At 38.9% G+C, this 23497-nt stretch overlaps 1 protein-coding gene across 3 annotated transcripts in view; it reads right to left on the bottom strand.

Annotated features, from left to right (window-relative positions):
- Positions 1-22596, bottom strand: part of GALNT13 (polypeptide N-acetylgalactosaminyltransferase 13) — a 491331-nt gene extending 468735 nt beyond the window's left edge. For all 3 annotated transcript variants that reach the window (XM_024579888.4, XM_024579889.4, XM_045187456.3), the window contains exon 1: positions 22221-22596. The gene's annotated coding sequence lies outside the window, so the exon portion shown is untranslated. The remainder of the gene's footprint in view (positions 1-22220) is intronic.
- Between the last annotated feature and the right edge of the window lie 901 nt (positions 22597-23497).

The following is a 23497-nucleotide window of genomic DNA, read 5'->3' as shown; positions in this document are numbered from 1 at the left end:
TATTAATTTCTATTTTATACTTGTCTTAATTTTTCAAATCTGTTGCAAAAATACATAATCATGTTATAAAGTCCAAAAAGAAAAAACACTAGGTTAAAAATCCAGAAAAAACAAAAGCAGCACAATGCATAAATAAGAATCAAACAGCTGTAAATCAGGCAAAACTTCAGCATCAAAAGAACTGGTAACTAGTATAGACTAAAGGGATAATTAGGCAATTGTCAGAAATTAATAAAATATGATTTTTGATGTAATGTGTCTAAACCTGCCAGTCGCCACACCAGTGTCTACCCTCTCCTCCTGTAGCTGCTAAGTACACCTTGACAGTCTTTGGCCTTTGCCTGACATGAATATAGGTATGACAGCTGGAACTCCAGCAGCCGTTTTGAGTGCATGAATCTTAGGCTACAAGGATTCAAGATCCCTGGTGACATTGTAGAGCCATCTTCTCAGGCTTGGACCAACAACATCAAGATTTCAAAAATTTTGAGGGAAAAATAATGCAGCAATTTCTTTGGGCCACTCTGGGAATACACTGAAATCAACTTCTAAGTGATATATATTATCTAAGAATATTCAGGTAAGAATAAAGAAAAAATTTCTCTGTCATGGATTTACTTGACCAGCATATATATTACCAAATATTAGAGTTCATAAGTCAAGCCATCCTTAAACTGATGAAAAATTTAAAGTAGTTCAGAGGAGAGAAACATGAATAATTAACATTTAAAGAACTAGAATACATTAAAAATGACTCTGATAGAGCAATTGATAGTCCATCAAAGAAAATATTTAGAATTTTAATTATATTTAATTATATGAAGGATCATTTTTTAAATAGATCATTTTAGTTATTTTAAAACAAAACCTAAGTTTAGATCTGGGGCCTTTCAAATACCAGGCCCAATTAGACGTGTGTGTAAACACGTGATGAACTTTAGGGAGAGAATGTTAGTGTTATGTCCTTTGGTCAATGTTTGTGCATTCTTCATACGGTATGCCATTGTTCAAACTTATATTTGTATTTACTTCTTTTGAGAATAAGTTACATTTGACTTAAAATGCATCCTTTACTCCACTACACCACCAAAATATGTGGTGTGCCAGGTTGTACATTCAAAGATAACCTCAGCATCTCCCATCCCACGTGCCCTTCTGCATTGTCACAGACATTCACTCATCAAGAAACAAAGCTTTTTCTTTATTTCCTGAAATCTAAGTAGGCCCTGGGACTCATCTGATCAAGAGTGTATTGGGGTAGCAATACTGTGCCAGTTCCAAAGTAAGACTTTAACTGGCCTAGAGCCTTCTACTTCCTGATTCGTGGAGCCCCGCACTGCCATGCAAAAAGTGCAGGCTGCTCTGCTGAAGAGACAGGCCACATGGAGGAGGGATGAGGCATCGGACACAAGCCTAGAGAAACTGTCCTGGACACCCAGTTCATCCAGCCTTTAGATTACTCCTGCCCTAGCCACCATGGCACCCGCATGAGACACACCAAGTGAGGATCTTCAAGCTCATCCCAGTAACCCACAGAACTATGAGAGATTAAAATTAATTGCTATTTTAAGTCATTAATTTTCAGGATAATTTCTTGCATAGCAATAAGATAATCAGAAAAATATGACCACTCTAGAGTCTAAAATATAGAAGTACAATGCAATAATCTGGCATCTTTATTTACTTATGTATCTGAAATTATATATATGAACACATACTGGCCAGACTGTGAATTGTTTGCATGGTAATTAACATATTTTTGTTTCTGTCTCTACCTCTTCTATGCAAGTTATTTCCAATTAAATTATCTCCAATGGTTTTCTGGCTAGTTACTGATATGTATACTAACACAAATGTTACGTGTGTGTGCTGATATGTAAACTAACACAAATGTTACACACGCATGTGTGTGTATACACATATATATGCCATGGTCTATCCAGAAAGTATCCAGCCATATAATATGAAAAATACAGACATTTACTGAAGAAGATACTAGATACAAGAAACATTGTACATAAGACAATGACACCTCAGTCCCCTTCAAAGTAGGTACCTTGGGACCTCACATAGTTCTCCCAATCATCATCAGCTGTCCTGTCATAATGTCTTGAATCTCTTCAACAGTCTGAAATCTCTTCCCTTTAGAAGGTGATTTAAGTTTTAGAAAAAGCCAGAAGTTTTAGGAAAAGCCAGAAGTTTAGTTTTAGGAAAAGCCAGAAAAGTCAGGGCACCAAACCTGGCATGGAGAGGGGCTGAGTCATCTAGGTGATTTGATATTTTGCCAAAAAACTCTTCACGAGACATGAGGCATGAGCAAGCGTGCTGTTGTGATGAAGCTGCCAATCACCAGTTGCCCATAGCTGTGGCCTTCTGAATCATCTGAGTAGTTTCCATGGAGGAATGTTCAAGCTTAATGCAAAATTTGAGCAGATTCCCTGCTCTACTCGCTCAGTCATTTTGAATGCAACAAACAGTACACATGCTCACTCAACGGAATCTACTGCCCCCACTGACTAGTACAGTGAAGTTGTCATTGTTCACACATGGGCATTGGCTGCCAGGTTACATCCATGTCATGCAAACTGTTCTCATTATGTTAACAATGGCTGGACTTTTTCCTCGAATATAAAAATATACATATATTTTACACACAGAGTGCACTTGGGGGCCATTCAGCCTATAATATAAAATATATAGCAGAGACCTGACTGCAGTTCCTATAGAAAAAAACTGTCAATGTAAAAAGCAGTTTACAAATCAGAAAGAATATATGTACTCTTAAGTTCATATATTTACAATATATTTACAATATATTGCAATATGTAAATATATTGCAGCATTATTTACAATAGCCAAGATCTGGAAACAGCCCAGGTGCCCAGCAGTAAATTAGTTGATAAAAAGCTGTGGTACATTTACACAATGGAATACCACATGGCCGTAAAAAAGAAAATTTTACCCTTTGCAACAGTATGGATGGACCTGGAGAATATAATGCCAAGTGAAATAAGACAGAGAAAGACAAATACCCTAGGGTCTCACTCAAATGTGTAATCTAGTGAACAAATAAACTGATGAACAAAATATGACCAGAGGCATGGACCCATGGAAGAGACCGCCTGATCTCACAGGGGAGGGGATAAGGTAGACTGCAAGAGATGAGCAAAGAACATACAGGCATGTATGTATGGTCCATGGACACAGGCGAGAATGTGGTGAAGGCAGGGGAGGGCGGAGGCAGGCAAAGTGTGGGAGGAATGGGGGGCATTTTTAATAGTGTCAACAATTTTAAAAAGCAGTTTAAATTTCTTTTCTGGGTTCCCCCAAAGCAGAGCTAAGACCAATAACACCAATGAGAAAAGCTGCAGGAATCAAATTGAAGCTCACCACAAGGTAACACTCTCTTACTGTGAGGAATACCAAAATACACCGTGCTGCCCTAAAAAAAAAAAAAAAAAGAGCCAAAGGAAAAGTTCAGGAATTTGAATGTCCATTCTTCAGGAATGTTGAAAGAGACTTCAAATGCTGGCTAGAGGTTAGAATTAAATAGTTCTTATGCACTCTCTTGAACCCACAGTTTTGATGAAGTGGTGGTATCTTCAGAATAGATAACACAAATATTCTTTTATACCCACTATATTCCAGAAAAAAAAATATGAGGAGTGTCACAGAGATTCATTCAATAAAGCATCATTAATTTCATAAGTCTCTATCCTACTGAATCAATACTTAACACTTTTTCAAGACATTAATTGAATGATTCGCTATATTATGGACTTTGGTAGATCTCAGGGGAACAATGACAAACGTGATGCCTCCATTGTGAAAAAGCTTACCATTTAAAATAAGAGACAGGGAAGACACAACTAGTCACAGTGATAGCATGCCATATGTTAGCAACAGCAACATGAACAAAGAGCTATGGAAATAGAAAAAAATAGAAAAAAGTTCTGCCTTCAAGATTTGGGAAAATATTTTTAAAAGGGTTGTCACTTGAGCTGACTCGTGAAATGAGGAGATAGGTAATTCAGGCTAAAAAGCAGTGTGAGCAAAGAAGCAGAGTCATGGACATTTATGGCACATCCACCTAATGGAGAAGGAACTCAGTGAATCCTGCAAATGTTCTACTAGATGGGAGTGAAAGATGAGATATGAGGCTGCAAAGGACATTTGGGATAGATTTCTATGAAGGCTCTTCAATGATACGCTAAAGAGTTTAAAATTTAAACAGTAGAGCTTTCAAAGGCTTTTACAACCAGGAGTTAGTTACATGTTCAGAGCTATACTTGCAGAGATCCCTCTGTTGGCAATGTGGAGTATATAATGTACTGTACAATGCGGGCTAGCTTTATTTTAGAGAAATATGTCAGTGTTGAGTTTAAATGAGACACACCCATGACTGAGGGCAGGTAGGGTGGCAGGATCACCCCTCAAGATGCCTTTGAATCTTAAACTCTGTGACTTATGTCCCTTGTGAAACAAAGGAGTTGCAGACAAATTCTCATAAATGACAGAGGTGGCAGGACTCTTGGGACACTCTGGTGAGTCATAAAGACATTGCTATTTCAAACACCCAATGAGTTTGACAAGAAGTATATAAAGTGTACAATCTTTGACTAGCTGACAATGGAATTCGAGAGGAAAAAAAATCACAAGGAAGACATTAATACAGCACAGTGGAAAGACACATTCAACTATCCTACTGGGAAAACCAGATAAAAATTTGACCTAAATCCTTTCTGGCCTGCATCATCTTCCAAAGTAGCATCTACTGCCTTGGAAGGCCCAGGGGACCTATCTGTACATGTGCAATCTAATTAAGTGCATGTAGTAAGAACTTAATTGTGCAGGGCATTTTGCTAGGTGCAGCACAAAAAGAACTGTGTTACACTGCCTTCTTGAATTTCATAACCTACAAAAGACAGATACATGTGGATATACACCTACAACTTAGGAAGATGGGTGAAGGGATTCATTAAACTACAGGAACAGGCAAAAATATATGTACTTACAGTGAATGCTTCATGAGCATCAATACATGGGACAACTCCCTAAGTCCATTTATCATATGGGAAACATGGCTAAAGGCCCGAAAATAAATGCCGGTGACCAGATCTCACTCCTGAGACTTGCTGGAAGATAAAAGGAGAACTCTGCCCTATACAGCTTTAAGAGCACTAGAAGCCAGGATGAGTGAAGTGGTCCAAGGCACAACATGCCACAGAACGCAGGTACTTGAGGCCCACCAGGGCTCAGCATCAGTCTGGGGATAAAAGCTCCTTTTCTTTCCTTTCTTCCTTCCTCCCTTTCTGTTGTTGGTGTTGGTGTGAGGCTACTCCAGTAAGCACATTTGGCCTTGCAGAGTGTCAGCAAAAAGGTAAAAATTCACGAAATTTCGAATAAACAGAAGGTATAAACCTGGATTAAGAGAGTAACATGTTAAAAAGTTAGAAATTGGGGTATGGTATACATTTTATCCCTGAGATGGAGTGTGTGACATCAGAACTCTTTTAAGTCTTCCCAATGACTTGCTTGAGGACAATCGGCCAAGCATGTCACCAGATCAGAATTCTAGATCCTAAAGAACCTCACTGTCCTCAAAGACCCTGCTCAGTGGTGAATGAACAAATGAAACACACATTTTCCTATAAAATGCAGTCATGACTAACACACTATGAACACATTTGTTTAAAAGCATGGAGCAGAAAAAGTAAAAATTCTACAAAATCACAATATGTAGTGATGTGCTCGTGATTCATAACCCTACAATATTGTTCATTGAGAAAGCTGACATTTATATTTGTTTATGGTATACAAAGCCCTTTTTCTGATGGAAAAGCGTGTCTTTATCAAACTATGTAGCTCTGTTTTGCAGATGTTTTTCATCTCTGTATAAGGAAATAATCCTCAGAAGCAGGAATAAGAAAATCAACTTTTTAATAGTATGAGAACTGAGGAAGGCAGAGACTTGACAGAAAGCAAGCAGAAGTGCAAGACACTCAGAAAAGAGGATTTTGCCTAGCGGATCCCCAGGGTTTCAGAATTGCAACGTCACTCAGTAACTGCAGGAGGTGAACACGAACCCAGTGCTACAAAACCACTTGTTTGTATGTGCCCTTTAACGGAAGTTTGGAAGTGCTTAATCTTGCATTTACATAGTGTGTTAAACTAAGTAGATCCCCAAACCACTGGCCAGATTTGTTCATTGATTATGTAAACTGGCTGCTTAAGCAGTAATCATTTCATGCACCAATAAAGTATTAAAATGTGGCAACATTTTATTGGCCCACAATTTTGTATATTAAGCTATTAGGAGATGTAACTATATGGCCAATTAAAAGTGCATGGGTATTTAGAGAATTATAATAAAATACAGATGCACATAATACAACTTAATTGAAATCACAAAAGTTTTCCATAGAAAGTACTAAACACATATATGATTAAAAAAAGAGATGAAAAGAAAATAACATCATTTAAAAATTGACTAAACAGAGGAGTCTTAGGGTATGTTAGTATGGGAGGAGTGACAAAGGTGAAAGGTTTTATAATTGGCTAAACACTCAAACTACTCAGGAATTAAACCTGACAAAAAAGTTACACTGAAAATAAGGTCTTAGACAGAGAGGTTACAAAATGTTAAGCCAAAACTTAACTTTGTCCAATAAATGGTCAAAACAAACATTATAGTTAATAAAGCAACTAAAAGTTAGAAATAATTCTGAATTACCATAAAATAAGATCAGCCACTTATATTTAGAATAAGGGTACCCAACCACAAGCTTGGAGAGGTCCCTACTTAATACCCAGAGACGCTTGGCTGCTGCGGCTCAGTGAATTGAGTACCCACCTGCAAACCAAAGGGTCGCAGGTTGGATTCCCAGTCAGGGCGCATGCCTGGGTTGCAGGCCAGGTCCCCCAGAAGGGGGCGTGTGAGAAGCAACCACACATTGATGTTTCACTCCCTCTCTTTCTCCCTCCTTTCCCCGCTCTCTAAAAATAAATAAATAAAAATCTTTTAAAAAATACCCAGACAACCCAAAAAAATGAAAACTCAACTTTAAGTTGAAGCCCTTTGGGAAACAAAAACACAGACACAGTGGGCATCAGCCCTGCCCTAAGACAGGAAATATTATAGATTTTTTATTTTTAGTGTAAGTCAAAAAAATACATTGCAAAATCAATCATATTGCTAAATCTTTCCATATCTTGGTTTTATTGAATATATTCATAATCATGGTACATATTTTTTGTGTTACTAACTTCCAAAGCACTTGTTAAATAAAATGAAAACTGTTCACAAAGTAAGCTTACAAGGTTAATTTTCAGTGGATTATTACACTATAAAATAATTAAAGGTTGTATAATATTTTGGCCAATAGATGCAACAATACAAGAAAATAATCATCTGTGACTTATTGTAACCTTGGTTGAAAATGGTTAACCTCATATATGGTTTGCAAACATAGCAAAAGTTATTACTTAATTTTAAATATTTCTCAGGCAGAAATTCTTTACAAGGTTGTTAAAACTTTTCATTTTAATCACTTTTAAACTATATTAAGTGGCAAAGAACTTCAGGATGAGAGTCAACAGAAATACTTATCAAATGAAAGCCCGGGACCCAACATTATTTTAGGCAGCACTAGAAAATCATTTGAATCACTCTAGAAAAAGTAGGAAGAGGTTATTTAAATAATTGTATTACTTGTAATATGAAAAGAATTTTTAAACAGATATAAAACATATATACCGTATTTTTCAGACTATAAGATGCACTTTTCCCCCTCAAATTTGGGAGGAAGCTGGGGGTGCGTCCTATAGTCTGAATGTAGCTTACCTGGCTCGCTGGGGGGAGGCGGGGTGCGGTGGTGGAGCGGGATTTTTTTTTTCTATTTTCCTCCTTTGAAACCTAGGTGCATCTTAGGGTCTGGTGCATCTTATGATGCAAAAACTATGGTACTATTTAGTAACCTATAAAACCACTTCTGTAATAATCTCTCATAAAACATAAGTAAGAGCTTCATCATTTTTAAAATAACTATTCTATACTACTGAACATGTTTTTGGAGTTGAGGAAGTAGTAGGTTACATTCAACAATCGTACAGTACATAGTCTGGAAATGATTCAGAAATAAATCAAAAACTGCTAGACATATCACTAGATTCCCACCAGCAGTTTATTAATTTATGTATAATTATCATTTGTACAAGTCATTTTGAAGGAACCGACAAACTATCAATGTTCAAAACAACATATTTTGTTCATATGGTATAAGAAAAGAGAATTGATGTTCAAGTATTTCTAAATGAGAAATCAATTATAATTTGTTGTTGCAAACTATGTATTTGTCTAAATTTAAAATAAAACAGTAAATCTCCAATTAAACATTTATAAAAATCATTAAAAACAACTAGATATCACATACTAAAAATAAAGTCTGCATCTCTAACCAAAAATAAGATGTTTCACCTTTGTCATTCAGGAAGTAAGGCTAAAATGGCAATGTGTTTTAGACTTTTTACTATTTTTCATATTCACAGACAAAAAAGCACTCAACTGTACATCTAAGGATTAGCCAAGAAAAAATAAGTCTAAGCTGATCAAAAAATTAAGGGGAAAATGGAGGATAGCTTCATTTAAGCAAGAACACCTAACAAAAATCATGTGATGTTGAAATTTTCCAAATAACATTGAAGGGAATAGAAGAAGCTTATCACTTCCTGCAAAGTGGCATTTAAGTGTTAAGCATTATGTAATATTTGTACATTAAGATATAATACTTATGATATATACCCTTCCCTTCACACATTTACCTTTTTTTCTGTCTTATATAAGATTTCTAAATATTTCACTAATACAGTTTTATGGTCTGTTTTGCTTGGCTTCAATCCTTCTTTGACTCCTATTTATTTACTGTCTCCTGGGGCCTGATTTTGCAGTTATTCCTCACAATAACTCTTCCAGGTCTGAGAATTTTATTTCAAAATTCAGTTAAGCAGTCCAGATTTACTAAGCACTGTCAAATTAAATGCCAGTAGAGGACCCTGGGAGAGGAGATGTGTGGATAACTGCTAGCATTTGTTAAGCACTTGCTAAGTGCCAAGCACAATAATCAGTACATTACATTCACTGTCACCTCCACCCTCAAGACAAGTCATTAAAGTAGTTACAATTATTAGTGGGATGAAAATAAGTATCTAGTTCTTAGTATTGCGAGAATTTGATGAGCTAATATTATGTAAAGCACTTAAAAGAGACCCTCCTGCCCAATTAGAAACCTGGGTTGTATTAGTGTTGGCTATTATTATCACTACTACTCCCATTTTAAAGATGAGGCAACTAAATTCCACACGGGCTATGTAACTGTGCTTTGTTCTTCTGCTAGTAACCAGATGAGTCAGGATTTCTGAACTGCATTTAGGCTGGCACCACAGTCTTAAATTGTGTCTTTACCACAGCCATGATCCTTTGTCTCCTCCAAATTCAGTCCCTGCCTTTTTCCTTATCGTAGAATCAAGGCGTAGGTCATACACTAAAGGTTCTAAATAATTGCCAAAAACTTCACCTGATAAGGAAATTTAATGGACCCTCACTCATCAAAACAAGTGAGACAACAGGACAAAGCAGCGCTCGCTGCCCTGGAGTCACCATCCAAAAACCAGGTCACTCAGAAAATGGTTAAAAGGAGGTGACCCAAGCTATTGTCACCACAACCTGTCAACAGAAACCAGATAGTCACAGCTTTAAAGAATGCCTAATTGTTAATTGTCTAATTTCAGAATCACCTATCATTCCATATCATAGAAATACTAGATTTTAACGTATCAATGGAAAGGAATTTCCCTTCTCAATTTTCCACAGCAGCTTTGTGTTGCACACATGTCCAGCTATGGGGGGAAACTGGGAAACGTCCTCATTCCTCTCTCTCTCTCCCTCTCTCCTACCATTTGCTTTTGGTTTCCTGAATCATTGAAAGCATACAAACACACACACACACCACACAAAACTCTTCCAACAACCAGCAGGTTAGTAATTTCTTCTGGGACCCATCTGTTTTCTCATATACGTTAGGAATAGCTAACATATTTAAAGCAACTATTTCTGATTAGCTACAAAGTTAAAGTGTTAGCCCAAACAATAAGCAGCAATGAGAACTTCAAGAGCAGCTGCCAGTCTAAGATGACAGTATCTTCACATCTGTCTGATGTTGAAGTGGCCATCCTTCATCTATCAATTCTTCTATGAATTTGCAGGCACATCAGGTAATCACAGGAACCCGTATAACTTAACAACACATAGCACTATAAAATTTACCATATCTATCGGGAAACCACTACAAAACATTGTTTAAAACTAGTTTAACATTTAAAATTTATTGTTTACTATGTTCAGGAAAACAGAGGTGGAATGGAGATAGGACCTTTTAAAAAAACCATTTGGTAATGCTTTTTAAAATGTTTTTAAAAATAAGGCCTTGAGCAATTTAAAAATTCTATCAAAACAATCCTATCTGGGAAGTTATTACAGATTAATAAAATTAAAGATGCAAGATTCTAATGTGAGTGGCCAATTCGGTTAGAAGCAAGAGCAAGAGATAAACTTAAAAGAGAACAAAGACCATTGTTAAAAAGGTAATTAACACCTTGACTTGAATAAAGAGATTGGGCAAGTAAGATATGGTGTGATTTCACTTATCTGTAGAATCTAAAAACAAACAGACAAAAATGAAAATCAAACAAACAGAAACAAACTTATAGATATAGAGAACAAAAGTCAAAAGGTTCCCTGCAAGGTTCTCATTTTATTACTGGTTTTCATTTATCTCAGCCTCCCTTTTCCTTGTTGCAGACTTTTGTTAATTTTTTTTTCCCAAATTGCTTTGAATGTCTGGCAATCCTTGGTTGCTGCTTTATATTTAAGAATAAATGACTAGAAAATGCCGTGCCCTTTGTACTTGAGTGGGTCCCCTTGATGTGAAGATATTGCTTTAGGGAAAGCAGGAGCCAAACATTAGTCTTATAGGCTCTAAGTGCCAAAATAAAAGGGACTTTATTCTACGGTTTGAAGATGCACTCTTAGTTGCCCCTGTTGTCCCTCAGCAGTCTACGTAATTTCATTAGTGTGTGTAAGAAGGACAGTGTGGAGGGATAATGAGAAACAACTTGCTACGGGGATGTTTACATAGAAGTGGCATTGGTGCACAGAAGGCTGATAATTCCAGCTATACACGTTGATTAAATTTTTTGTTTCAGTTCCAGTGTCTCACTTCTGACTTCTACTTTTCTTGGCATTATTGAGCCGCAAGCCTTTGGAAGCTTGTTAATGGCAAAGTGGATGCCCCTCAACTTTAGGCTATTCTCCCCTATCTTAGACAATTTCCTCTGCCTGGCTTCACTCCATACAATTTTTATAGCATCTTGATAACTTTTTGACCCTTTATTGTAATGCTTAAGTTAATAAGTATTCAGGGGGAATTTAGATGAAGATATGTCTCAATCCTTCCTCTTAAAATGGATATTCATCTGTTTAAAAGCAATTCCACTGACCTAGAAAAAGGTACCCTTAAAACACCTAAAGTGAATAAAATCCAAAAACAAAATTATTACAGTGTTGCCTACTATGACCATAGTCATTAGGGCAGTAGTACTGTTCAGAGTTATAGAACAGAGGCTCTCTATTGAACTAAATGCAAACTGCACATCTGCACAAAACTTAAGGTACACAGGGTAAAAGTAGTACTATTGCTTCTTGTTTCTGAATGCTTAATAGTCTGTCCTTTGTGGGGAATGAGACAACTGATTAACATTTTCAAAGAAAAAGATTTATTGAAGTTCAAAATTATTTAATGAGATAGCTGCAAATATATTGTGGAGGTTATTTTCCTTACAAAAGGAATGGAAATGATGCATACATGTTATCCCACTTGAATTAGAATTTTATATAGATAATAAGAATTTGTTCACTGTAGAAGCAAAATGGGCTCATTGTTGTCTGTTACAGCAAATGAAGTGTCTCATAACTGGCAATTCAATGTGTTAATTCAGCTGCACCATCCAATTACCTACGATTCATCTCAACTTAGTTCACAACAATAAAACTCTTTAAAAATCTGTGACAAAATGTCTGCTGTAGGTTTACCGAACAGGGAAAACAGTATCCTGAAGTCAGGGAATGGGAGCCACGGAAAATAAATTATAAAAATTATTCATCACGCTCTATCAATAGTGCCACAATGAATTTTTGACATGAACTCAATAGTCTAGAGTTAATAATGAAACACATATTGGATGTTTTATAAGAAAGTCAGGACCAAAGAATGTGAGAACAGCCTGGCAACTGAAACTGGCATCCCCTCAAATGCACAGCATTCCCTAGGAGCCACGGGCCTGCCAACTGCCAACTGACCATAGGGCCCAGGCACACAATTCTAAAAGCACACAAAGGTAATGAGATGCGAATTTAGCATCCCCAGCCTCCTGTTAAATGACCCAAATGCATCTGCCTTTGACCTATCCAGAGACTAATGATGAAATAAATGGAAGCTGTTTTCTATCTTTTTTTTTACAGAATCAAGACAATTAATAGAATGTCCAGTCCTGCTACATGACGATTTATTAAGCCACAGAAGACAGACAGTTTAAAATAGTTATCACCATGAAGATGAAAAAAAGGAAGGGAGGAGCAAGGGAGAATACAGAAGAAAAAGAATGAAGGAAATTATAAACACAGTTTTTACTTATTAAAAAATACAGAAGTACACTGAAAATCCATAGGATATGGGTAACATCTGAATCACAAACAGGGAGGGAAAGACTATTTTCTAATATTTTTCCTGACAAATGACATATAGTCCCATTTGAACCTGAATTATCAAGGGAATCAAAGAAATATGAGCCTTGAAGATTTAGAAAAAGAGGTAGAATTTGCTGTAACAAAAACAAAAAGACTCTATTGTTTTGAAACAAGGTTAGTCAAGAATCCCATGAACCCTCACTCGATTACAGGATCTGAAAACAGAATTGTTTTTAAGTGCAAGTTTCTATTTAAGGGGGAAAAAAAGACAGGTGCAGTGGCTCATTACCAGGAGTACATCATTCAAATAATCAACCTAATTTAATCAAGTTATCAGTCTAAAATAATATTTATATTTTAAAAGACTTAATAAAAGTCTAATTAAAACACTGTCTTAGTGCCTTACAAATAGTAAGTAACAGAAGTTACTTAAAAGCAACCAAAGGCCAGGCGTAAGGAGAAAATGCACCTCATCAAAGAGGGATACATCAGTTCTTACAGATTACCGGTGATTACAAAACAGTATAGAGATTCCATCGTATAATAAGCTTACAAAAACCATAACTAAGAAAAACAAAAATTTCTATGGGATTTTTCCAATACTTTTCTTAAATATGAGTAGCTTCTATTGTAATATAAGGAATTTATTAGCAATACTACAAAAAATAAGATACTTATTAGGTTACAGATGTGGATTTTAGTTATATAGTCTATATGTAGCAATATTATTTAGTTAGGGATTTTAACTTTTTCTTCCTGTCTGTATCACTATATACTAATTCCTTATAGGGTTTTGTTTGTTTGTTTGTTTGTTTGTCTTCTTTGGGGCAGGGTCTGTGTGTAAGTAGAGACAACAATCTAGTTGAAGACCACCACTGATCTTTCCATGTTTTCTGTCCCAAATTTTGTAATTAACTTACTTTCTTAATTTGGTGCCATTGCTTCTAAAAGGGAAACTTTTTTTTCAACTCTAAAAGTCTGAGTTGGTCAGGTTTTCTTTCTTCACCTTTATTTTTTTATTTATTTTTTAAAATAATATTATATAACCATTACATTTTATATGAACACATAATGACATGGGGAAACGTTCACAATGTAAGTGAAAAAGGTAAATATGAAACCCATATTGTCTCAGATTTCTAAGTAAACATATACTTACGGCTCTCTGAATATTGTTGCTTTGAATATTCTTCGGGTTTTTTGTGTACTTATTTTTTTTATTAAATACTTTTGAATTTTATTGTTGTTCAAGTACAGTTTTCTGCCTTTTCCCCCCACTCCTACCCTGAGGCCACCCCGCCTTGTTTTTGTCCATGTGTCCTTTATAGATGTTCATGTGAACACTTCACCCTTTTCCCCCCATTATCCACTCCCTCCTCCCCTCTGGTTACTGTCAGTTTGTTCTTAATTTCAATGCCTCTGGTTATATTTTGCTTGCTTGTTTGTATTATTGATTAGGTTCCAATTAAAGGTGAGATCATATGGTATTTGTCCCTCACCGTCTGGCTTATTTCACTTAGCATAATGCTCTCCAGTTCCATCCATGCTGTCACAAAGGCTAGGTGCTGCTATGAACATTGGGGTGCACAGGTTCTTCTGGATTGGTGTTTCAGGTTTCTTAGGATATAATCCTAGCAGTGGAATTGCTGGGTCAAAAGGAAGTTCCATTTTTAGTTTTCAGAGGAAATTTCATACTGTTTTCCATAATGGTTGCACCAGTCTGCAATCCCACCAACAGTGCACTAAGGTTCTCTTTTCTCCACAACCTCTCCAACAGTTGCTGTCTGCTGCTTTGTTTATGATGGCCATTCTCACTGGTGTGAAGTGGTATCTCATTGTGGTTGTAATTTGCATCTCTATGATAACTAGCGATACTGAGCATCTTTTCATATGTCTCTGGGCCCTCTGTATGTCCTCCTTGGAAAAGTGTCTGTTCAAGTCCTTTGCCCATTTTTTAATTGGGTTGTTTGTCTTCTTTAGAGTGGAGTCATGTGAGTTCTTTATATATTTTGGAGATCAAACTCTTGTCTGAGGTATCATTGGCAATTATGTTTTCCCATACAGTTGGTTCTCTTTTCATTTTAATGCTGTTTTCTTTAGCCATGCAGAAGCTTTTTATTTTGATAAGATCCCATTTGTTTATTCTTTCCTTTATGTCCCTTGCTCTAGGGGACATATCAGTGAAAATATTGCCACAAGGAATATCTGAGATTCTCCCGCCTATGTTCTCCTGAAGGACGTATGTATTTCTTCACCTTTAAAAGCATAACTTAATAAAAAACAAGACATAGAAATTGAAATTCCTTTTTCAATTCTGTTATTTCAAGCTTCTTGACCTAAAGCAAGTAGTTTTATTAGTCACTTCATGAAAATACCATAGACTTTGCCCTGCTACTTATCAGCTTCCTCTGGACAACTTAACCTTTCTGTGTCTCAATCTCCTCATCTATAAAGTAGAGGTACTAATAAAACCTACTATTGGAAGTTATTATAATGAAATGAATCGATATCTGTAAAGCACTTTAAATGGTGTCCAGAAAACAGTAACATTTGCATTCGTTAAATAAATAAATAAGTGAATCTGAAAAATTAAGTACTAGAAGTAGATCAGTTGCTTGTGAAATGTTTACAAAGACACATCCTCTGGACCCATCCCAGGTAAACAAGACTGCATGAATGGGACCCGACAACCTATATTAAAACAAACAAAAACCTCTTTAGGTAAAGTCAATAAACAAACTGGTTTGTCAGCCATGACATTCAACAACATCTTAGGTCATTTAGCTACATCTCACCCACCCCACCATCACTCTTTTCCTCTTCAATGGTCACCAGAGTCGCTAACCAAAGCAGCCTGGGATTTAACGGAATCAGTCAGTTTTACAAAAGCAATTTTCTTTCTTACCTAAAACAAAATTGCTTTGTCCTCAGCAAGGCAAAGAAAGAAGTAAAAAAGGAATGACTGATCCCTAAAGACTGAGACCACCGGTTAGGGGGGAGGATAGAAGAGTATGTTGACAGGTGCACCTTGTGTGTTTGCCCAGCGCTCATTCCTTGCCCCAGCACACAGATTGGTACTGTCTTAGTGAGTGATTTGTCGTTAACCACCAGGAAGGAACAAATCACCTCCAATCCTCTAATCCTTTCAACAAACACTGAAGCAGTCAAATCAGGCTAGAGAAGTTGCTAACATCTTTCCTGGGTCCAAATTTCTGGCCCTGAATTGCAACTAGAGAGAGAATGGAATAGCTATAGGGACTGGGTCTCATTAAGTCATGAATATAATGACCATATTGGCCTGTGTTGTGTGGGTGCGTGGGGTTCACAGGTAGGCAGTATACTATAGTTGTTTGGGATAACAAGGATTCCCAGTTACAGTTTACAGAAGGCAATGAAATAAATTACCAATACTGTGATGAAATTTTCATCTGTATTTGTTAAATCAGAGAAATAACATAAAAAAATGCAAAGGAAACTAAATCTATTTTAAGAACTATATTTTGAGATTCAGTTCTGCCATCTTAGTTGGTGCTAAGAAGACAACTCTTTTATAAAATAATGGTGATATAGGTAGACTTTGTAAATCATCCTTACTGTGCAAAGAAAATGTTCACCTTGAGGTTGGCACTCACTTTTTTAAAAAAACTTATTAGTCAGTAAAAATGTCAGACTGAGAACTGTTAAAGCACCGGCTTCGCCGACAGAAAGAACCGATGTGATCCCTGCCCTACTACACATTACCTGTGCGACTGTGAGCAAGTGAGTCCTCACTGACACGGTGGGGGCAGTGGCAGGACTGACTACTCGTGCGGTATGAGGATAAAATGAAGTCAGATACGTCAGGTGGGTATTTCCCCACAGCACAATTACAAAGTAAGTATCCAATAAATTTTAATCATTTTATCAACTTATAACTAAATTAACCATTTTAACACCCTTAAAAATAAATTTAAATATCTATACCTTCACATATATTTGTTTCCAAGTATTTTGGCCCATTTTTCTTTCACTAGATTAATAGTAGAATCGCACCAAGCTCTTGAGAGTCATACAAATCTCATCCTCTCCATGTAAGACTAATTATATAATAAAAAAAAAAAAAACTCCAGAGGAAATTAGGTCAGTTATTTTGTTTCTGGACTAAAGGGAGATAATCCTCCCCATAAATCAAAATCCACTTTTTAACAACAAAAAAAGGTGCTGCGCTTAGAGTGTGAAGGCAATTAATATTAGACAAGAAACTAAGTTGACATTTATTCCTGTCTCTGAGGTGTAATTTGGGTAATTTTGAACATGTATGCTGTGCTTTAAATTATTCTTTCTGTTTACAGAGGCTACTCAGCTCATGCATTATGTTCACCCAAGTGCCAACCAACAGTTTAATCACACTCTTCCCTACAATGTTCTACAAGAGTTTAATAAGACTTAAGTGACAATTCAATGTAGTTTAATATATCAAACAGATCCCCAGTTAATTCCACGTCATGTAAAAACACTGCTATGATATATCTTGGACAGTCCCCATATATCTTTACAGTAAGTACCTCTAAAAAAATTCAAAAGAAATCTCAATATTTAATGTAGAGAGTCTTTTTAATTTTCCCACATAACATAAAATGCTCGTATGATCCCAAATATGTTCATACCTATGCTGGAATACTCACACTATGTTCCCTACATCCTTCTGGAGTTATGTTGGGAGAGTTAACCATTAATACGAAACAACTTTTAAAAACTGACATTTTGCAACTTGCTATAGTTGTATTGAACGGGTTGGATGGTTATTGTAGGGTAAACATCAGGAGAGAAACTGATCATTGATGGGGACTATAATAATGTGGACATGTGACTGAAAGTAGGCTCTTAGAGAAGACACATGTCTCCCTAACTTAACTCACGTTTTAAATGTTAGGCCTCAGGCAGCTTTGAATAATCTGTAGTAATACTTTTTTAAAAAAATAAGAATTCAGCTTAAATAAACAGACATTGAGACATACTAAGAAAATAAAATCGTAAAATTCATAGCTAAAAATGAATTTTATCTAATGCCTTTACAAGGAAAATTAGGACATAAATTAATTACACAAATGTCTTTAGCCACCTTTAGTTATTTCTTCGTAATCAAGCTAAAACCTATTAAATATTTTACTATAAATATACTACACTGAAAACATACGCATAGGTTTAAATCTGAGTCAAGGGTAAATAAGTATGAAATGGATAAAATGTTTGATTTATATTTTGCTCCCAAAGATAATTTCTTGTAATGCTCCAAGTGAATGACCAACTACAACTGAATTAATGCATGCATTCATTTACACAAATTTCTTTGCAATCTCTAAGTATTAAATTTAACAATGAAAAGCTAGACTCTTCAAAAGCATGTATGCCTGTAATTAAATGGCAGAAGTGTAGTCTGTTAAAATGATAAATGGTTTATCAAAGCAGACAGTGTCAGATCTGTAAGTGATTCGTGTATTCAAACATATACTTAATGTATATGTGTGTGGAGGGTGGTGATGTTAAGACACGTCTTCCAACAGATTGTCAGAGTCAATATGAGCACACATACTTAATTCTTGATTTGCTATTTGACATGTACTTATTCTGATGACAAGAGCAAAATGAAGGATTTAGAACAAAAGTCCAGTTAAAATTTTTAATAGTTAGGCCATTAGTTAACATGGTCACTCATACTTCAAAGTACTGGTCCTGTAAGATCTTATTAATTTAAGATATCTCTATGTCCTGACTACTGATAGTGACACAAACCCAAGAAGGTAATGTATCAAAATCAGCCAAAACTGATTGTTTATTGCTAGAGGTGCCAGTTGAGAATATGATGTCTGCTAAGGCAAATTAGTTAAAGAACAAAACTGTAAAAAACTGTTTCTTTTCTTAAAGCACAAAGAAGATTTACTACATACATGGAGTGGTGTTATTTATTTCACATATTGGGACTGTACTAATACTTTACACTCAGTCATGTCCCTTATTTTTCTTGTTCAGAAACACCAATATTCTCTTCATTTGCCAAACCAGAGAGAATAAAAATGCTCATTTGCTTGTTCTCTCACCCTCTTCCTAAAATGACAAAGTTTGAAAAAGCTGCACCACACTCTTAGGTGGTAATGTTCCTGTTACAATTACCACTTCTAAACAACAAGTTGGCAAAATGGAAACATTATATTTCACTCTGACGTAACTGTTTAACCTGAAACTAAACCATATTAAGTCAAAAAGTTAAATGCATCTCAATATTCTTAGTGGTACAAAATCAGAACCCATCTCAACCAGTATCAGAATTTCACCTTTATGTCTGCAATTTTTAAATACAAAAAATATAGGTAGCATATCAGGTGATTTATAAGTAATAATTTTAAAAGCAAAATAGCTGTTGAACATGATCTTAAACAATACACATGGCAAATCCCCAAATGTATTTTTTAAAATATTTTATTTATTTATTTTTAGAGAGAGGGGAAGGGAGGGGAAAAGAGAGGGAAAGTAACATTGATGTGCAAGAGAATCATTAATATGGGAAAGAAACATCAATTGGTTGCCTCTTGTATGCCCCCAGCTGGGGACCTGGCCTGAAACCCAGGCATGTGACCTGACTGGGAATTGAACCGGCAATCTCTCAGTTTGCTGGAGGATGTCCAACCCACTGAGTCACCCCAGTCAGAGCAAATCCCCAACTGATTTAAGAGGGGAGTACCAAATCACCAGAAAAGTAATATTACAGCCAATGGATTCCTACTAGATCATTACATCAGGAGGCACTACATTTCCAAGTACTTTAGCAAATTCTCATATACATGTAGTATCACACCACTCAAATACACTCAAAGCAGTAAGGAAACCTATAAATTATTTAAGGGAATTGATTCAGTTTGCAGATCAATTTATATCCCCCAAATATTTTGAGCTGATACATCTCTTCTTTAACAGAGAACTTTCACTTGCTAAAAACCACACAAAAGTATGCTTCCACAAATGATGTCATGTCCTCATTTACTTTTAGGTAGGAAAGTTGAGAAATGTCACCATCAGAGTCTCTAAACTCATTTCTCCCATTCCGCAATGATTGTTAATGAGTATCAGTCAAGCTAAAACTTGCAGAGATGGCAAATTCAAGCAGTGACTGAGCTGAAAAGACACAGAAAACTCATGTTGCAACATCCATTCTACTAGTCCTCTATTCCCATTCATAGAAGACCAAATGAAATTTTTTTTTAAAAAAGGAGGCAGAACTCAACTTCTTATATGTAGGCTCATAAGCATAGCTGGGTGACTTCAAAGTCTATAATTAGCTGCATGCTAATCAACCAACAAGTTTTTATTAAGCATTTACTAGTTTTCCCACAGTGAGCTCAGGGTCTCCGTGTCTGAGACACACCCCTTCCCAATCTGGATTCTGGGATCTAGACTTAATGTGCACCACCAGTGACGTACTTCCTTAGGAAAAGCTTTCTTTCCTTCCTCCTCACACCTGATCTGAGACGTCCAGAGCCTTGTAAGCTCTGGAATGGCACGAGTATCACAGAAATGCTAAATTAAAAGCATTTATTTAAATGAGCAAGAGCAGACAGGTTAACATTCTCAGTGGAGCTGAAGGTGGGCAGGTGCATAAGAAAAGGATGTGAAATCTTGGTTTGTGGCAAACAGTGTGGAGAAACGAACTATGTTCAAAGCCAGCCTTCGCCTATGAACATTCTCCAAATCTATACATCTCTGAAGTGACTCAAACAGGATTTCAATATTAAGGTCCTAATTCTGCAGGAGAGGAGGAGTTTGTGGAGACCAGGGAAAAGAGAAGATTTGTAATTCTATGAAAAAAGTCAGGATGGGCAGAGGAAAGGATGGGCAAAAAGGCAAGGAGAATGATCTGGGAAGGTGAGAGGTCCAAAGTCAGTTATCAATAAGTTGACCTTACTTTTCAATATTCTCAAACCAGCAGGTTTCTTTAACACTAGAGGGCATAAATGCAAATACACACACACACACACACACACACACACGAGGTGGTAGCAACCTTGAGCAAAGGCAGACTCACACAAAGCCAAAGACTTGAGGGCCTAAAGGAAAAACAAAATGTCAAGGGGCAGTCAAGTGTCTTTACCCTGCAAGTAAAATCTCTGTCCTGTTTCTGACAGGAGTGACCGCGAGCTCTCCCAAGCAAACTGCTCATGGGCTGAGTGCAATGGCAGTTTAAAGCAGCCAGTCCCCAAACGCTCTGCTCCTCTGCTAGTAACACCTTTGCCTCATGAGAGCTCCCACCCTTTCAGATTAGTTTCCTTCTGGATCTCTAAGCTTCTGGGTTTGTCTGCCCACTGTCCCTCCCGCCCCGTGGTTGCCTGTAAAGGCTGGAGACGTAGGCTCCGGTAAGGGAAGGGGCGCCCGCAGCTTTCACTGCCCAAACCAGCAGCCTCCGTGCGCTCAGGTTGGCAGCAGCGCGGAGCCCTCGAACCCCCAGAGGAAAGGCTGGCCCTTGAGCTCCACTTCACAGCCCAGACAGGGGCAGGCTGCTTCTATCCCCGCATCCCCTCCCAGCAGCGAGGTCTGTGTGCCTGAAGGTGCACAGAAGGTGGGCCAGGGTGTGTTCCCCTGGTCAGGGCGCCTCCTCGGTATTTGGGAGCTGGTGTTCGGGAGGACGAGTAGGGCAAATGAGAAAGGGAGAGGAAATACGAAGCGAAAGGCAAAAACGGAGAAAATATAGCAAGACGGGAGACAAGCTGAAGCGATTGAATAACAGGCACACAGAGACATCCCAAGACAGACAGGAAAAAAAGAGAATGAAAGAGAAACGAGGAAAGCCGGAGGATTAGGGGAGCCAGACCCGGAAAGACCGAGTCAGAGACAGAGCAACCTACAGAGAGAATGAAAGGCAGAGGGGCATTCAAAGAGTCAGGCAAAGGGAGGCAGAAACACACTAAGGCAACCGTCGAGGAAGACACCCGAGATCCACAACGTCCCTGGTGCCGGGCAGTGTTGAAAGCATTTGTGCATCGCAGCTCCTGTTTGCCCGCAGCTGGTGGGGAAAAAGTTGCCGGGGTGGAAATGCCGAGCTGCCCTCCGGCCAGCGTCACCAAGACGCGGAGGGGTCCCGTGCCCCCACCCCCCTGATCGGCGGGGTAACTGAGAAGCGGGGTAGAGGGCGGACGGCGGCACAAAGTTCCGCGCCTCGTGCCCCGCGGCGCCCCCTCCGCACCTGCAGCGGCGGGGACGGCGCTCGGAAAGCTCGGAAAGCCCTCGGCCCGTCCGCCCGCGCCCCTGCCCCGGGACCGGCACGGGGGCTGCACTCCGCTCCCTAACACTCGCTGCAGGACTTTGCGGCGCCCACCCGGCCACTCTGGCGGCCTAGGGGTGACTCGCCCCAGACAATTACAAGGAAGAGAAGGGAAGCAAGAGAGACGGAGACCTGCTATCGTGGCCAAGGATCCCGCGAAGAGGGTACGGCGGTCCACGCACGTAATTCAGCCTCCAACCCAGCCAGGCAGGTGCTGCCAGTCGAGCGGATCCTGAGCTCACCTGGAGCCCGGGCTGGCCCGCGAGTACCGCGCACAGCCCGGCTCCCGCCTGCGCCTCTCTCTTCACACTTCCCCCCGAGCAGAGCGAGCCGGCTCCGGCCACGGCCAGCCCTGGAGAGGCGCCCTCATAGCGCAGCGGCGGGCTCGAGGACTCCGTGAGCGCAGCGAGAGCAAGAGCCGAGGCCGAGGAGGCGCAGGAAACCGATCGAGGGCTCCTAGCACATTGTCACCTCGGCAGAGCCGCCGCTGCCACCGCCTGGTCACTTCGCCCCCGGCCCCCGCCCCCCTCCCACCCCAGCCCGCTCCCTCCCAGCCCCTCCTCCTCGTGCGGCCCCTCCCCCTCCCGGAGACCCAGCCAGGAGGCCTTTCACAGGGCTAGTATCTTTTACGTAACCAGCACCCCCGGCCCTCCCCCCTCCCTCGCAGCTCCTACTCCTCCCCGGCTGGGGCGGTGCGCACCGAGCTCGCTCCAGCTGCTCCGGGAGCCGCGGCTCGAGCGCTGCGCACAAGTCCCGCGATACTTGGCGGGCACGGCCTCGAAGGGCGAACCTTGGGGTGGGCTCCTGTTCCGTGAGAGCGCCCCGCGACCCCCGCGGCCCAGGCCCCCCAGCGCGCGAAGCCGTGCACCAGTGAGCCCCGAGCAAAGGCTGTTAGGAGGTCGAGACTGCCCTCGGGGAAAGCTCGGGCTGCCGCACCCCAGCCGTCGGCTCAGCAGGGGAAGGATGCTGCGGGAGCTGGAGGTCTGGACGCTCTGTAGCAGAAACGACAGAGAAGAGTTTGGCTTCTTGTCCATTACACTCCCTGCCAGGGTCCTAGTGTTCTGGCTGGTGAGAAAACTGGGAAAGCAAAGTGCTTCCTTGTGCTCTTAAATTTTTTAGGAAAAGGTAAAGTAAAAAGTGGATCTTTGAATTTCTTTTCAGTCGGGAAGCTTTGATCTGTAACACACACACACACACACACACACACACACACACCCTGAAGTACCTGAATAATTGCATTTCGAAAGTAATCATTTCTTTTAGGCAATCATTTCTAAGGTTAACATGTAGTGTAGCAGAAAGGCCTGGTAGTAAATGAGTTAAAATAGTATACGTAAGGATTTTAGAACAGTGCCTAGCACAAAGCACAGACTTAAGACTCAGTATTAGCATCTGAAGACGTGGGAAAT

This window comes from Desmodus rotundus, chromosome 2, assembly GCF_022682495.2.
Source record: "Desmodus rotundus isolate HL8 chromosome 2, HLdesRot8A.1, whole genome shotgun sequence".
Lineage (NCBI taxonomy): Eukaryota > Metazoa > Chordata > Mammalia > Chiroptera > Phyllostomidae > Desmodus > Desmodus rotundus.
This window is presented reverse-complemented; position numbering and strand designations above follow the sequence as displayed.